Here is an 18,234-nt window from a genome sequence, read left to right as displayed (position 1 = left end):
GTGAAAATAATTAGAGCAATTTGTAAACTAAATTTACTCAAATTATGAGAAATCGTTCTTGTGCTTTTTGTATACGCTTACAATTGATTTTATATAGAATGCATTACAACTGTATTGAGAAGTATGAAAAGAAATCGTTTTTGGACAATGAATAACATTTTTTATTTAATATATCGATATTATTATACATTTTTAGCTTAAAAATAATAAATATTAACAACTTTAAAAATGATATAATATTATTATATTAATTTGTATATAATATTTATAATATTAAACATAAATTTTTGTAGAGATTCTTATACATATATCTAAATTATATTTCTTTTTCCTTATACTATTTAATTTCTATCATACATTTATACAATAATGTCATATATAATAACAAATTATATATATAATTTAAATTTTCTTAATTAGATTATTTACATATTTTTCTTAAAATTGCCTTAAAAACTACTTTTAAAATTCCTATACCATTCCAATTCGATTATATTTGGAAAAAAAATGAAGAACTATTGCACTAAGTCTGAAAACTTTAGTTTGAAATAGAGACACAAATACTGTCATGATAGCTGTGTACTGTCTCAAAAGTAATTGCATTTACACGGGAAGGATCCATGATTGAAAATGCCCAATCAATTTGTGTACCGGCAGGTGTAGTTGAATATTCTGCACCAAGCAGGGAACTAAATTTTTTTTCTTGGAGCAGATTTCTTATTGCAATCACTGTAGACATTAAACAAATGTTAAAATATCCAATAATTATCACATTTTGATTGGAAGAAGTAACTCAGAAGTAAGGACTTCCTGAAGTTCTACATTTAATTGTCTGACAGAGAAAGCGGAATTTCTATATAGAACCAGAATATTAATATTGAAACATTTAAACAAAACCGCTTCTAAAACTTTGCGGCCTGAATAAATTTTCTTTACAGCCTTTGATTCTATAGAGCAAGCAATACTATGCTTTGAATATATTATAATGTCCCGTTGTATGCAAGTCTGCTCATTATCGTTTTCAATGAGATCTTGCTGTTCATTCCGCCGGATAGTAAAGCATTAACATTTCGCGGAAATACTCAACTCTGCTCAAATCTGGGTTAAACCTTCTATACCGAATAATACAAGGTTTGGTACGTTTTTTCACAAAACCGCTACCGTCTTTAAGAGGCATGACAACCCCGCTTTCTGGTAAATTATCGTCTTCCCTCTCTTCTTTATTATCACTATCTTGTGCTCTTCTACTAGATTTAAAATATTTATTCCTAGATGCAAAATCAGCTAAACAAAGAGTTTCTAACTGATCGGATCTTTGAACATAACGGTCTAAAATATCGGCTACGAATATTTCAGTCGAACCTGAAGGAAGGTTCTGAAGTTCCGCTCTAGGTTTTACCATTCGAACACGTTCCTCAGGTCGAGAGGTATTTATAAATATTTCTGCATTACTTGCTTCCGAAAGATGGAGCCCAATATACTGCTTCTTGTGCAGATATTTCTGTGCCTGATATAAATTTGTGACCCATATGATTAAGTTTTTGCTTAACAGTATAATTTCCAGCATTTACCTCTGATATAGTTTCATTAAAGAGCCTAGAAATTCCCCTGTTAGACTTGTTAATATAATTAATTATATGAACACCAAGCATATGCATCCATATATATTGGATATCCATATTTGCTCTATAGAGTTCCAAAATCAGAGGATTATAAGCGTCTATAAAACGATCCTGTAATTTTCTTTTTAGAAAAGTTTTGGGTTATGTTAAACTTGACCTAAGGGCTAACAAATAGTCATCAAAAGACATATTTATTCTAATATCAGACAGGAAGTGTTCAAAATCGTTTAAATTAGAAATGTCTTCTGTAGTCATATTTGAATTTTAAACGTTTTGAATTTTGAAAAAGTTTTCCTTGTGTCTTTCTGAATTTTGACTTGTTTCTGTGAGAGGTAACAGTATTTGCGTTGAAGGCATTGGTGGATATGGTACACCAAAACGACAAAACTTTTGTCCTCTTATTTCCTTAGTACAAGACCGACTGTGGTTATGCTTTTGATAACCCAAATAATTTTCTAAGTGGCTGATCGAACCATCGGTAGAAATATAATTGTCAATAAAACTAATGACATCAGGGAATGTCTGAGGATTTTGAAGGTTGATCCTGGGAGTATTATTAAGCCAATACATGCCATGTACAAGCAGGGAACCTCGCTGTTGAAACTCCACTCTCCTGTAGAAATTTGTAACAAAATGCTCTACAAAAATGCCGGCGTTATCTTTAAAAAGCTTAAGAATTTGTCGATAGCGGTAGTCAAAATATCTAGCACAAGTAACCGCGTCTGACCGAAACTGTTGGCTTCCTCTTCCGAAAAATCTTTAGAATCAACAGTTTTAGAGAGGATGACCAAAAGCTCAACCCACTGAGATTCTGCAGCCGATAAAGTGATAAAGAAGGTTGGAAGCCCAAATTGGCGAATCATAGCGATTGCCTTTTTCTTCTCAGCTTCCCAGTGCGCAGGTGAGGATCTAACGCCTTTCAAAACCTTGTAACCATCATCGTGTTGAATCAAGTTTTGAACAAAGTTTTCGTTTAATAGATTTTGGGCCGTAACTTGGTTGCGACCTAAAAACTTTCTAAGGCAAATGGATGTACTATTCTTAATTTGTAGCAGTTCTAACTTTTTGTAATCATAGAACAACTTTGGAATGGTACACGCTCTTCTGTCAAAACGGCGAATTTCAGAGCGTATTATCTTGCTATACGTTTCAGAGCATGTACGCTTCTGCCCAACGTATATTGTTTCATATGACAACTCTTCTGAATTATTATCTTGAATTATGTCAATTGGTCTTTGTCCTTCACCTGGCGCTATAACTAAACGGTTATAGTCTAAGTTTTCTACAGAAATATTGTCCAAAAGAGTTTCTTGACCGCCTGGATTTAGCTCTGAAGGTAAAAGACCCGTGGAAATATTATTACCTGAGGGATTATCATGAGAAGTTTGTGCTGCATGAAAAGATTGAACCAAGCGGGAATCCTCTGCAGATGCAACAAACGGAACTTCTTCTTGGTTATTAAATTCTGAAATCCAGTTTTCATTAATATGTATATTGTGCTCACGATAGAGAGGGGTATTCACTAAGAACTGCAAAGCTTCCATAATCTTTGCGGGGCGTATGGTATCGATCATGTAATCATGATTGTATTCCAAACGCCTTCTTAAGTGAATTTGTATAACATGAGCCTCATCAAAGGACCTTGGTAGAGATGTCACAATATTGTTAACAGAATTGGTATATTAACAGCAGCACCTTTGAGCAAACTCTGACCTTGCTATCCTAACGGACGGATTGTCATAAAAGACAATCTAGGCATTATGAGACGTTCTTCAATTGGGGTTAAACCTTTCAAACAATCCGGTATTTCAGGAAAGTCTAGACCGTTAGCTAAACATATTTTTGGAACGTTCTTTTTAACAATCGCATTTTTGCAAAGAGCACAAAAATTGTAATTTCCATCTTCTGAAGGAAATTTTTGCATTAAAAAGAAGGCGGATGCAGAATTCGGGTGACCTTGCGCAATAGTTTCGAAATTTAATTTGCGAACTTGGTGTGAAAACCATAAGCCGCCGCAGCAAATACATATTTCAGTAGGGCCCTTATTTATATTTTGGAAACAAATGTTTTTGAAATCTGTTAAATTGCCACTATTATCAGTTTCTATAACATTATTTTCTCTCGGTAATCGGATTCGTTGGGACTGCCTTTGGTTTTCAATTTATCTATTGAGTGGGTTATTTCTACGAAGGCGAACTTTACCTTGTCTAAGACGTCTCTGATTCAAAATTTCTTCCCTCATACTCCTCCTACTAAGCTGTCGACGTTGTGTTTCTCTATCACGCTCCTCTCTCCTTATTTCAGGATTTCTTCTTGCATGTTCCCTTTGCATTTGATCACGAATGCGCTCTAAATTCCTACACTCAGGATTTCTTGCGCGAAGTTTTCTATGATCCCTAGTGTTCCTACTTTGTTCATCATAACGTACCTCAGGATTTTCTCGACCAGATCTATATGTATTTCTTATTTGCTCTTGAGAGCGAATTTGGGGATCTTGCCGCCTTGTTCTATGTTGAACAGTATTTGCAACTTGCTCAACAGATCGAACCCCGGGGTCTTCACGCCGAGACCTATGACCTCGAGTATCTCTTATTTGCTCTTCAGAGCGAATTTGCGGATCTTGCCGCCTTGTTCTATGTTGAACAGTATTTAAATTTTGTTAAAAAGAACGTACCTCGAGATTTTCCCGCCTGGTTCTATGTTGATTTGTATTGATAATTTGTTCGGACAGACGTACATCTGAATCTAATCTACGATTAGCGTGACTTACAGTATTTTGTGACTGCTCACTATCTCTATATAAAGAGTTTGCACGAAGAACTCTCATACGTCTTCTATTCTGAAGACGATTTAGTAATATAGATTTTCTACTTAATCTAGGTATAATTAATTAATAATAAATGGATTAATATATAAAATACTTATAGATAATACTTATATAATTCAGTCCGTCCGGGTGTTAAAAGTTGGATCCTAGGTGCTGCTCTCTTTCACTGTAATTCCTTGTAAGTCCTTGCTATGACTCCTTTTCTGTTCCGTGTATAGGTACTATGGTATACTGGTGCACATATGTATTTGTGTTTGCTCGCCACTGTATATAATATTGTTTTGCTCGTCACTGCATATAATAATACTTTAAACACTATATAACTAATACACTAAAATTAGTTTGAATAAAGCACTTTGCTGGTAAAGACATCTAGTGAAACTGAAACTACAAACACAGTGTACTGATATTTAGTATGCTCTTGCAACATTTTGGTACAGCTTACGTACTTTTGTATACCTATATATTACTTAGCTATTCACTAACATAATAATACATAGTATTTAGTTATATTTATATTTTAGAAATTAGTATGGTATACATATATGTAGAGTAGGTATGTAGATTTTCTTCTTTCTGTCTTAATATCTAAACCTTTCATAAGCTGCCAACGGCGCTAGGTAAAAATGTAATTTTCTTGAGTTTACAGTGCACCTCATGACCTTCATATTAAAATGTGTCGCAAAACTGAAATAATAGACAGTAGCATGTAAACCGATGGAGTCGCAGTTTATCTATAACTACATAAAAAGGGTCTTTAGCCCTTTTGATACTACATTACTAATATTGATTTCATGCAATTTAGAAAGATTTCTTTGCTCTATACAAAGTCCAGCATTCTAAGAAACTTTTTTAGCATTGTTGTCTGGTATATTTTATAATAAGTTCAACATGATGGCTGAGAAAATATACCTAACCACTGATTATCACCAAATATTAGAAGAAATATATGTATATAGAAATCTATATCTATCACTTTAGGGGATGCAAACAACTCTTTGGTGAACAAAACTATACTATGTTGCAACATGTTGCGAAAGTATAAAAATGTTGCGAAAGAATTCAACATTCATTACTCGATTATTATTTGGTATCTTATTAACTTATGTTATTGATCATAGATTTATTTTGTGTCAATACTATTTTTTTCTCCGAAATGTTAACTTTTATAAAAAGAAGCTATTTAACTCAAACATGGTATATGTGATATAAACTGAACCAAAGGGGTTAGATTTAATATGTGGGGTATATGAGGTTGCTGTTGTACCAGAGGAGCGGAAATCAGTATATTAGGGTTATAAGGTTTAAACAATGCAGCGATAAACCACATTATTTTTAAGAAAAACTGTCCATTTAATTTTATTAAATTATCAAATTGACGAAAAAAATTATACCATAAGTAGTACATGTGAGCTGGGAAAATCAAAGACCAGAAAATTCCTCCTAACCGTATATTAAAAAATGTTGAATTAAACATCCATTATTAAATGATATCGTGATTAAATTACAATCAAATTTGGTATCTTTTTGACTTATATTAAAGGCCATAAACTTAGTCTCAGTTTTATTGCTTGAAGTGAGATATACATAAGTATAAATGTGATATTAACTCCACCAAAGTGGCTAAATTGTATATTATAAGCTTAGGTGGCAAACGTCAACCAGAGAATTGGAATTCATTATATGAAGGTGTGAGGTTTAGACTTAGTATATACTAATTTCATTCTAATTCAGCGTCAAACCACATAATTTTTAAGAAATCTTTTCCACTTAATTTCGTTAAAATATCACGTTGATCAACCGGAACGGTGTAAAGTCAGGTGGAAAGACGGAAATCATATATATATTGGGGATAGAGATATATATTAATTTTGACATTGCGCAGCTATACTCGAGAACATATTTTGAAGCAATTTTATATAAAAACAAGTAAGGAAGGGCTAAGTTCGGATGTAACCGAACATTTTATACTCTCGCAAAGTCAAATGGTATACTCGTTTGAGATTTCTCTGTGGATTGACTGATATTTTCGGTAGAAGGTCAACTATAGGCACTGGGGTCCACATATTTAGTACTTAGGGGCTTGAACAGTTTTGGTTTGATTTAGACAATTTTTGGTCACAAGGTGGCATACTTTAAACGTATTATTCACGCAAAGTTTTACCCTGATATAATCATTGTTGCAGAGATGATTGTTTTACCTTTATGCAGATAATCAAACAATAAAATTCTTTTTGCATCCGAAAAAACTGATACCTTCTTTGCTGATCGTTGTGACTTCACCTGCTTTGGACCTGAAAAACCAGCTTCAGTCCACTGTAAATGTTCTTGTTTGAATTTAGGATCATGGTGAGAGATCCAAGTCTCATGTATAGTTATGAAACGACGCAAGAAATCGGTTTTATTCTGCTTAAAACACTTCAAACTATGCAGAGAAATTTGTTTTCGATCCAGTTTTTGTTGAATTGTTAACGTGTACGACACTAACTTTCCAAACAACTTTTTCATATGTAATTCTCCATGTAAAATATGATGTACTAATAATTTCACGCTTAGTCAAACTTGGATCTTCACTAACAATATTATGAACTTGCTCAATGATTTCTGGTGTGGTTGCGGTTTTTGGTCGTCCTCAAGCCTAGTGCCGCCGCGTTTAAATTCACCGGCCCTAAATTCAACGATGCGGTTTGAAGGTGAGGGCTCCATATACACTTCTTACAATTGTTCATAAATTTCCTTTGCTTTTAAACTTGTCAAAACAAAGAATCTAAACACTGCGCGATATTGAAGTTTTTCGATATTAAAAAAGTATTCTGACACCTCAACTGCAATTGACTTGTAAACAAAGAATTAGTTAACAGAATGACTTGTAACTCTGCATGTGTTCTTTCGACAGATGTACCAACTTGAGAAAAAAAAATTAATTTTCTGAGCAACTTTACCATAGTAATGTATATATTTTTTATACCATCAGAAAGTAGAGATTTCAACAAACAGAAAACCTACTGACTTGAAAAAAGACTGAAATTTCGACCTGAGAATTTTGGATTGAAAATTAAGGGTTCTTTCGGTTCGTTGGCAGAAACAGTTCTCTGGACCTGGGTCGGACTCATTGCCAGCACGGACCAGGAGAAAAAAATCAATCCTGCTACAAGTTGTTGCTCCAAAGATGACGCCTTTTGCTTACTATGGTATTTGTTTTTAAGTTAGATGTTTATCAATGGTGGCCGCATGCTGACGAGAGCTGGACTGGTATATCCGAAAGAAGAGCTAACAATGTATGGATGTTGGTTCATCAAATTTGCTCACAGAGCATGGTCCTTTCAATTTGCACCTTTTTATACGCTTGCAACATGCTACATAATATAATAGTTTTGTTGATCTAACGGTTGTTTGTATCACCTAAAACTAATCAAGATAGATAAGGACTTATATATAAATGATCCCTCATTCGTATGTCTGTCCGTTCGTCTGTGCAAGCGACAACTTCAGTAAAAATTAAGATATCTTAATGAAACTAGGTATACATGTTCCTTGGCATCCAATTGTAGATGAGCGGAATCGGAACGTTGCCACTTCCACAAAAGGCCATTAATCCAAAACTATAAATTGCCATAAGTATGCTCCACAATAAGGTGTAAAGCTGTTATTTAGTACAACGAATTGCATTAGGGAGGGGCACCCGCCCCACATGAAAACCCATATGTCGGAACCTACTCGACCGATTTCAACCAAATTTGGTAGGTAATATAATATTATCCTGAAATTCCTGTATAACAGTGCGAATGAAATCAGACAAAAACCACAAACTCAATTTGAAATTTGATTCTTTTAGTTTCCAATATACGAATTAAGAAGCAATCAATAAATGCGGATAAAAATGTGCTGAAATGATTTTTTAAGGTATGCCTCATTATGACCAAAAATTGTTGAAACCGGACCAAAATTATTTACCAAATATGTGGACCTCAGAAAATATCGGTCATTCCGTGATATATATATTATAGAAATTCGGAGGGAATCCTTTTCTGATAATTTCTGCCGGTTTGTCAAAAGCTTTAGCCCTCATATATTTAATAGAAAGATTTTCGAACTTTCATCAGACTTTATACCAGGGTACGAATTTGCTCATTCATGAGCAGCACATCTATGCATATTTTGCTCATATACAAGTGTGTGCTTTAAAATATTTTTCATTTGCTCAAAGTTTTTGTGTATGCACCTCAATATGCAACACATGCTCATGTGTGCGCCTTAAAATTTGTTGAAAAAAGCACTTGATCGTGGGCGTGCATATTTTATAAAACACATGCTCATTTGCGTGTGTCAAAATTAAAAAAAATACCCATACACATTTGTGTGCTTTTGTGACTATAATTTGAATTTTGTGTGCTACAAGAATTTTTATTTGTGAAAAATATGAAACATGAGGAACTTTTCAATATACTCGTTGAAGAAAACAAGATAAAGTGCTTAACATGTGCAAGAGTTCTAAGTGATACGAACACTTTCAATGTAAAGTGGCATTATTCACTATCCCACAAAATGGATATTTCTAAAAATAAAAAAACGGGTGAGTTCAAAACACCGGTAAAAAAATCGAATGGTCCATTAATATTAATGTTAATAAAGAAAATATATATTATATGTTTGGAATTATTATGGAATTGCACAATTTAGCGGATATTACCAATAGTAGTAAAACAAAAAAAATAGATATTGCAAGTACAGTACATCCATAATTTTAAAATAAGCATCCATACCTTAGGTAAGTATTGAGTTTAACTTAATTAGATATGGAGCATTAGTTAAAATATCTTCTGCAGGAATGGTGCGTCTGTATAGAAGGCACTGCAAATTACGGCAGGATGAGTTAGAAACTAAAATATTGGAAGAATCGGAAACCATATATCAGAAGAAGAAATATTACAAAGAACAATAGCTACCGCTGGCTGCTTATGACGTCCTGAAGACACTTGGTTCTTTATTGAATTAATGTAGAACTCTAATAAAGATAATTGGTACACTAGGTCGTGCGGAAGCTACCAATACCTAAATGCCTGTACTAGATAATCTAATTCATTGGAACTCAACATTTGGATGGAATGGTTACTTTCTATAAAAAAGTTAAAGTTAATGTATATTGTTAGTGGTATGTGAGGTACCTTTATTAATCAGTGTGCATCTTTTTCTGCTAAAAATATGTAGCAATAGCAAAAAAAGATAATATCGGCCTACGCCTATCTATATCTATACCTAATATTATATAAGATTTTCAAGCTTTGGGTTGGGTTTATACAGTATATATTGGTCAATATGTAAGATATCTTAGCAAAATTAACTGAACGTTTAATATTTGATGTAAAGTAAATCCCAGTTAAGTAATCCCTTTATCTGTGTGTGTCTTATTACATATCACGCCTTTTTAAAAATACATAGAAATTATTCTTTTAAGTACCACTCGCTCACGTACCGCACAATTTCGTGTTTCATTCAAAAATTTACTTACAATTTTCTCCTTTTATGTACCACTTCAAAAACCTTTGTTATTTTTCACAATATGGCAACATGAAAAAATATGATCTTATATTGTAGTTCTTCTAGTTGAAACTAGCGTATAAAGCAAATTTTCGTTTTATTCTATACTTTGCTGCTTTTTATTTAATATTTAATATTGCTAAAGAACGGCATATTTTGATTTTTATTAATTAAATCTTTATTAAAAAGTTACATTTTTATATTTTTAATCTATGTTTTTAACAAACAGAAGGTAAGTACTATATGGTTAGGTTAGGTTAGGAGGTCGATCCAAAAAGGATCCCACTTGGACAGCTTAAGACACCGGTCCGTTGTGATACCTACAAAACTCCTATACTCACTCAAAATACCCTTACAAGTCGACGAAACGCTTTGTGCTTACTACAAACTTGTTAAGACGGCCAAGATCCATTTCGGCTAAGTATTCAGGTCCGCCAAAAGTGTGATTGCCGAGATATTTCAATCTCAGCCTAGCGAAAGCCGGACATTGGAGAAGAAAGTGCCGGGATGATTCCACCTCGCCCTCCTCCATGCAACTTTGGCAACTAGCATCGGCTAGTACTCCAAGCCGTACCGCCACCTTGATAGCAGCCACATCCGCCTGAAGCAGTGATCTATATTTTCCGGAATGTAGCTGAAGGAGGAAAGAATTTCGGAGTGTCCTTGTTCGGACCTCTTCATCAGCATAGCTTCCCTGAGCCTTAGAGCACACTTCGCAGCAATGCACCTACCGACAATGTCCACAGGTGCTATGTTTGGCCTCCAGGAAAGTTATTTCACTTTCTCAACAGGTTGAAGAAGTGAACCCCCGAAGGAGGGGAGAGGCACATTTAGTATCTTATACCTCCTGGTAAATAAAACCATTTCGGTTTTACTTGGGTTGACGGCTAGGCCGCTTCTATACGCCCAGATAGATACCACGTTCAGGTACCCCTCGCTGAGCTCGTAGACGGTATTGAGGAATTTTACCTTAACCATAAGAACCACACCATCAGCATAGGCTGTCACCCGACAGCCTTGCGTCTCGAGTTCTATAAGTAGGTCGTTTACCACCAATATCCAGAGCAGTGGGAAGAGTACTCCCCCCTGCGGAGTTCCCCTATTCACTTTTCTGGTTGTCTTGACACCACCCCACTCCGCTGCGACAGTTCTGTCACAACGAAGACTAAAAATAAGGTGCTTTAGGTTAGATTCCACCGCAAAGTTTTCGAGGGCTTTAACCACTGCCTCTGGTCGCATATTGTTGAAGGCCCCCTCGATGTCGAGAAAGGCGCCCACAGCAAATTCCTTGTGCTTGAGAGCTATCTCCAGCCATGACACAACATCATGCAAAGCAGTATCGACCGACCTGCCTTTGATATATGCATGCTGCGCCTGTAACAGTTTACCCCTCGGTATTCTGCTCCTCATGTACAGATTTATAAGCCTCTCCAATGTTTTCAACAGAAACGAGGATAGGCTGATGGGTCTGAAATCTTTTGCACCGACGTAAGGGCTTTTGCCGGCCTTCGGAATGAAAGTAACCTTAACCTGTCTCCAGACCTTCGGGACATGGCCCAATCTGACACAGTTCGCGTAGATGGGGGCCAGCCAGCTGCATGACATCTTAATCGTACGCTGTAATTGCGCTGGAATAATGCCATCGGGCTCCGGGGACTTAAAGGGTTTGAAGGATTTCAACGCCCAGGTAAGCTGACGATCGTCCAGAAGGTCCAGAAAGGCTGTACAGCCCTCCTGCAGCTGCCCCAGTGGCACTTCTTCAGCAGAGTGATTTAGTGGAAAATGAGCATCCAGGAGTAGTTTCAACGACTCCTCGCTGCTCGTTGTCCAACTACTATCTGCATTTTTTAGATACCCCACTGGAGTAGGATTTTTTCCAAGAATGCGCCTGAATCGTGAGGACTCATGACAGCCCTCTACACTACCGCAGAAGACTCTCCACGAAGCTCTCTTGGCTTTCTTCAACTTGGACTTGTAGATGGCCAGTCCAGTCTTGTACAACGCCCAGTCGTCACTAGAGCCGCTTTTGCGGGCTTTGTTAAAAAGTCTTCTGCTCGAAGATCTGATCTCCGTTAGCTCCGAAGTCCACCAAGGGGGTTTCCCTTTGATTTTCTGAGTTCTCAGAGAACAGGAGCTGTCAAGAGTAGTTCTACAAACAGAGCTGAAAACCTCGACGAGCTCATCGACCGCATCCACCGATAGGATCGAATCCCTGTAGGGTGCAGTTGGAAGAGCTGATCGAAGCTTTCTGTAGTACAGGACCCAGTTGGTATTCCTGAAATTTCTATAGGTTTTGAGCTCCGTGCGTGAGGCTTTCAAGCTGAAACTAATATATTTACGATCCGAGAAGGAATGGTCGTCTAGAACCCTCCATTCCGCAATCAAGGGAGCAATTTCCTAGAGGCTGGCTCAAGGACTTCCGCCCTGCTAGCAGTCACAAAGGTAGGGCTGTTCCTCCTATTACATATAGAAAGATCTACACTACAAATAAAATCCAAAAGTGACTCAACTCTTGCGTTGATGTCCGAGCTCCCCCAGACGGTGTGCCTTGAATTAGCATCCGAGCCTATTAAGACTCCGGTCCCTTTGCGCCTGGCCTCTGCCAGAGCACTTCTCAGCAAGTACGGAGGTGGCTCCACTTAGTCGTCGTGAGGCATGTAGGCTGAGACAAGCCAGAGTTCTCCAGCACTGTCCTTCAGTCCAGAAGCGACGACATCCTCGTTGCTGAAATTAGGCAAAAGAAAAATGTTAAGTTCGTTTCTGATCAACAAGCAGGCTCTGGTTCTACCTGTACTGTTTGCCGCCAGGAGCTTGTGGCTTTTTGTCCTTAGACCAGAGATACCGTTTCTGCTCAGCCACGGTTCCTGGATAAGGACAACGTCGGCTTCGTCCTGTCCTAGCCAAAGCAATAGATCGGCGGAGGCCGCCTTCGAGTGGAGGTTAATTTGGAGGATCCTCATGCTCCAAACTCCTCTCCAGCAGCACCATCATCCGTACTATCGACCCCAGCATCCTCGAATAGGCGCTCGAGACTGAAGACGGATCCATCATCGCCTGACGATCCACCCTCCGTGCTCACCACATCCGAGAGGATGGGGTCGATGTCCATTTTAGAGTGGGTCGGTTTCCCACTCTCTTCCACCTCAGCTGGTGGCAACGGGCCATCAGCCCTGGCTTCAGTTGGGAGAATCCTAAGGAAGACCCTCTCGAAGCCATAGCTTATGGCCTCCTTTGCAATGCTGAGAGGAGCGAGGGACTCCTTGTTTAGGAGTATCAGCGCTCGCTGGTATGGTTCCTCGGTCCTCTCCAGCCTAACCACCTTCCAATCTTGGGTGGGAAGAGATGGATTGCAATACCGCAATATCTCCCCAATTTCGGTCAGGGTAGAGGGTTCGACCGGAAGCCAGACATGAGCTCGAGGTCGCATCGGAAGATCCGATTTGGCCACCGCCTCGAGACTTGCTCCCTTCCATACTTCCCCCACCCTGGCTACCGCCTCCTTATAAAGGAATGCAGACCTTATAAGTTTGTGTAAGCCAAGGTTTCACCCGGCACTTTCACATCTTGGGGGTGGTCCAGGGCTTCCCCTGACCACCTTCAGGAACACAGCGAAGATAGCAGCCGCTACGCGCTTCCACTCATCATGGGAGATGGCTCCATCTGCCCTGCTGCTATCGTACACCCCGAGCTCTATGGAGCTGGCGAGTTTAGCAATTTCGCTAACCATCGGTGCGGCTCTGACTCGAGGCTCGGCCCCACTTTCCCGTCATTAACGGCGCTTAGCACCCTTTTGGCCCACTCAAGTGTGCTAGCATGCTGATCAGATTTCTGGTCAGCCTGCTTGCCACCGTAGCGCTTCAAAATCTTGGTAGCCAGCCGACGGTCCGACTTCAGTTTTTTTAGCTGTGGTCACGCGTTTCCCCCCGGAACCCTTAGCTTTCGCTGAGAACCCCGTGCCCCCCATATACTTAAGAGAGGTTCCTCTGCTAGTGTTGGCGATTCCGCTGCGCACTACTGCCCTGCCTAAGGTGTCAGTCGGCAGATTCCTGCCCACTTCCCCCGCCTTACCGCCCCTAGTGACGGTAAGCCAGGCACTCCCGGAATTTTTCTCCTCACCCTTAGGCGGAGACGGTTTCGTCCCCATAGGTGAGGATGCCCCCCCAGGGAACTGTCCACTTTTAAAGAGGTCGGTTTCGACCCGCTTCCTCCCTCGTCCTTGGTTGTAAAGTTATTAGAATTCATTTTAATTGGGTCCCTACTCAGAGCCGCTATCCGTCGCCTGGAAAGGTAGTCGCCTATAAATGGTTCCAAGGTTGTCTCGGATACGAGGTCAAGGCGAGGGTTGACGCACGCCCTTATGAGGCAGTGCGTTCAGAGCCGACCAGCGCAAAGAAGGAGTCATCTCAACAAACACCTACCACACCAAATTAATGATGACAGGAGGGGAACGTACTCTGAGGCCTGCCATGGTTTTAACGGGACGGAGGCGGCCTTGGCATTAGCCCATCAGCCATTTCTGCAGGGTGTCACCCCTGCATAGTCAAGTGACAGAATACCACGACCACCAGCCCAGGGTTCAAACCGATCCATCTAAGAGTCCAATCTATGTCCGTGTCGAGCAAAGGTCGAATCCGTAGGAGTTCTAGAAAAGGCCGCAGGTCATTTAGCATCCCTACCATATGGTAGTTTAGCGGGGTTCTTTTGAGTGCCATTTAACCGGGAATGATTGTACTATAGTTTAATTTCGAATATATTATATGTGAAATTGGTTCACGAAGTACCCAAACTCTCATTTACTATATACAGTATCCTGCGGATAATTGCAATTAAAAAAATTGCACAATTTGGGTTGAATTTACCGGGGAATAAATTAACCGATACTCGTTTCATTGATCAATTTGTTCAATTACAGGAATCCCGCTTAATTGGACAACCTAATCAATTAAAAAAGATCATATATGCACTTAAAATATTTAGTAATGATATTTAAATTATATTTTTTACTTAAAACGGAAATAATATAACGAAACAAATAGATATCATTGTTATAAAAAAAATAAACTTTAGGAACAAAAGCAATTTATTTTATTGTATACATATATGCAACACTTGCATTCACAAACTTCAAGGTCGTTGTTTGTATTTTTAAAATGTTTTGGTTTTGTAAATTGTTCAATCTACGTGAAAAATTTGCGATTCCATATTTCCTAATTTACACAAAAACTTGTTTTCTGAATAAAAATATGTTTGAAGTTCTTGTATGTATTTTAAAACTTCGAGAACTGACGGAGGCTTGGAGGAACATCTCCTCTTGCTCCTCAACACCAGCACCATTCAAAATATATCCAATAAACATACATATGTATGCATGTTTACAAATGCTTTGCAGTAAATTACAGAGCTACAAAATGGCAACCGAATATAATAATTGTACTATAATTCTAAGAACCAATTAGTTATCCCCGTCAGTTGCCTCCTGTTGTCACTTTTCAACTAGCCAACATCACGGATGCAGGTTATTTTATTCTCATCAAGTCAACTTCATTTTTTTCTGACAGTGAGTTTAACATTATTTCTTAGTGCATCTCAAAAACGGCCAACGTGTATTTTTCACAAACGAAAGAGCCTTGATTGTGCTATAAATCCATCCCAAATTACGATACTTTTTTGAATCGTGTAATCATGCGGATGTGTTTGGTGCCTTTGAATAAACACTGCTCTATTTAGAAGCACCACAGTTGTTGCATGCCCCGGTTTATTCAAATATAATAATTTGAGTCGTGTATATACAGTCAATCCAAGGCAGACTAAGTGCTTTTATCTGTGACTGTTGGTTAATGTCATCGGACCATTATTATTTCAGGATATACTTAAAGTAAATGCACCACAGTGTCCAATATATAAAGTTGCATGTCTTGCACTAAGCTTCCTAGAAGATGACAATCATTGGGAGGGTATGCTTGCTGAAGCAGCTTTATACTGCACAGGAGCACAAATTCGTCTACTATTTGCTATAGCACCGGCGACATATTTCCCGGCCCGATCACAAATGTTGTGAACTAATTACAAAGATTCGATGATTGATGATATATTGTATCGACATCGTTCAAAGTGCAACGGTCTAACGATATCACTCAGTGAGTGACGTAGTGTACAATGAAGCATTTATTGATATTGAGGATCATTGCGTTGTTACTGCGAAATTAACAATCAGTCATTTCGGTATGAGTTCACCAAATCGAAATACATCTGATGTAATCAACACAGATATAAATCTTGAAATGAAGGAAGTATGATACTGTCGAATAGGCAGCGACTGCTTCTCGCATTGTTCCACTACTAAATGATGAACAAAAATTAACCTGCGACTGCATGCTGGCAGTATCGGCAGCGAATAGTCCCCCTATGTTTTTGGACGCACCAGGGGGAACTGACTAACACTTATTTCGCTACTTCTTGCTCAGATACGATCAAAGATGGGACGGTGCATCATCTGGCATTGCACAACTTTATTAGATGGAGGCTGAACAGCTCATTTAGCAGTTAAGCTACGATTAAACGTTCAAAATAACCCATATACAGTGTGCAACATAAAAACATGGTTGATTACACTATGGCATACATACATTTATTCGCTTGAGGCAATGGATGGGATATTGAAAGATAAAAAAAAAGACAATATATTTGGGGTCACTCTGTTACTCTTTTCAGGTGATATGAGATATACACTTCCCGTTCTCCCACGTTTAACGTACGCTAATGAAATCAACGCTTGCTTAAAATAATCGAGACTGTGGCGTAATGTTGAAAAAGTACAACTGACAGAGAACATAGGCGTTTATAGATAAATTTTTTTAAAACAACTGTTAGATATTGGCATTGGAAAAGTACCATGAACATGAAAGTACTGGTTGCACAAACTGCCTAACGAATATCTGCACAATCACCAACTCAGAAAATATTTTCACCGACAATATATTTTCAGATGTACGCACAAAATATATAAATCTCGAGTGGCAGAAAGATCGATTTTGGCAGATACAACAGTTGTTCTAAGGGGACTTGGAGTCAAACAAATATTTCGACGCAAAGAAAGCTGCGCTTTATACAATTGAGTTTTTGATATCATTGTTTGGGGCTTAGATTTATCTTTGTTTATATTTAATTCAAATAATTAGTAGTGGATATATGAAATTTTTTCGATGTATAGGTAACTTTTAATGACTTTTTTACTTTAATAAAGGCTGATTTATTAACTTAAATAAAGTATACTTTAATGGTGTACAACTCTTCATTCCTCCTTCATTTACAATTACATTCCCGAAACACTTATAGCTTTAGCTATTTTTAAAAATATTTTTAAAAAAAGTATTCACTAAATATGACAAATGTGGCAATACAACGTTTGGCGGGTCAGCTAGTGCATTTATAAAATTGTTTAAAAATATTTCCACGTGTCCTTAAACCGTTTAACTTGGTTAAAATGTTTGATATTTCAATGAAATTAGGTGGACAAGCTGTCTTACAAGTAAAAGTATGTGATTTTGCGCTTAATATGTATGGAATTAGTTAAGAACTTGGCCTAAACCACATATATCTATTGTAATGAATTTTGATTCGGTTGACGTTGTGCACATCATCTCAATATATTCAATTATGCCTATTCAATTGAGTTTATATCAGATACGTCTTATTTGAGGATGATTTTAATATACAATGTGCGTCCCAAAGTAAACAGGACTTTAAAAAAAAAAGACAGAACAAATGGTTTTATCGGCAAATCAATTAATTTTATTTAAAATAGTCTCCTACTGCTTTAATACAGCTTTTTGCACGGTCCAAAAGCATGTCGAACAGTCAAATAATCGGCCACAAGCGTCGATCGATGAGATGGCGCTTTATCGTGCTTCAACGCTTCAAAACTCCAAGGTACAATACCACATTAACGTTTTGGCCGGGTGGAACAAATTCTTTGTGGACAATACCCTTGGAATCATAAAAACAAATCAGCATTGTCTTCACTTTTGACTTCTCCAGGCGCGATTTTTTTGAGTTTCGGCTCATTTCTCATTTATGTCCTCACGACCACTTTGAAAACGTTTAAACCACTCGTCCACTCTGCTACGGGATAGGATAATCATCGCCATAAACTTGTTTCATCAATTGAAACGTTTCGGTAAAAGTGTTAAAAATTCCTCAATGACCTATAATATAAGTTAGTAAGATACAAATTCGATTGTAATCCAT

General features: G+C 37.8%; 1 protein-coding gene and 1 long non-coding RNA gene across 31 annotated transcripts in view; both read left to right on the top strand.

The window, feature by feature from the left end:
* Nucleotides 1-18,234, top strand: part of 5PtaseI (inositol polyphosphate-5-phosphatase A) — a 600,945-nt gene that overhangs the window by 53,698 nt on the left and 529,013 nt on the right. The gene's annotated exons all lie outside the window — the stretch shown is intronic.
* Nucleotides 6,566-9,903, top strand: LOC138858939 (uncharacterized). Its single transcript, XR_011397975.1, has 3 exons — nucleotides 6,566-9,022; nucleotides 9,130-9,217; nucleotides 9,276-9,903. It is a non-coding gene; the product is annotated as an uncharacterized lncRNA (long non-coding RNA).

The sequence above is a fragment of the Bactrocera oleae genome, chromosome 2 (genome assembly GCF_042242935.1).
Source record: "Bactrocera oleae isolate idBacOlea1 chromosome 2, idBacOlea1, whole genome shotgun sequence".
Classification (NCBI taxonomy): domain Eukaryota; kingdom Metazoa; phylum Arthropoda; class Insecta; order Diptera; family Tephritidae; genus Bactrocera; species Bactrocera oleae.
This window is presented reverse-complemented; position numbering and strand designations above follow the sequence as displayed.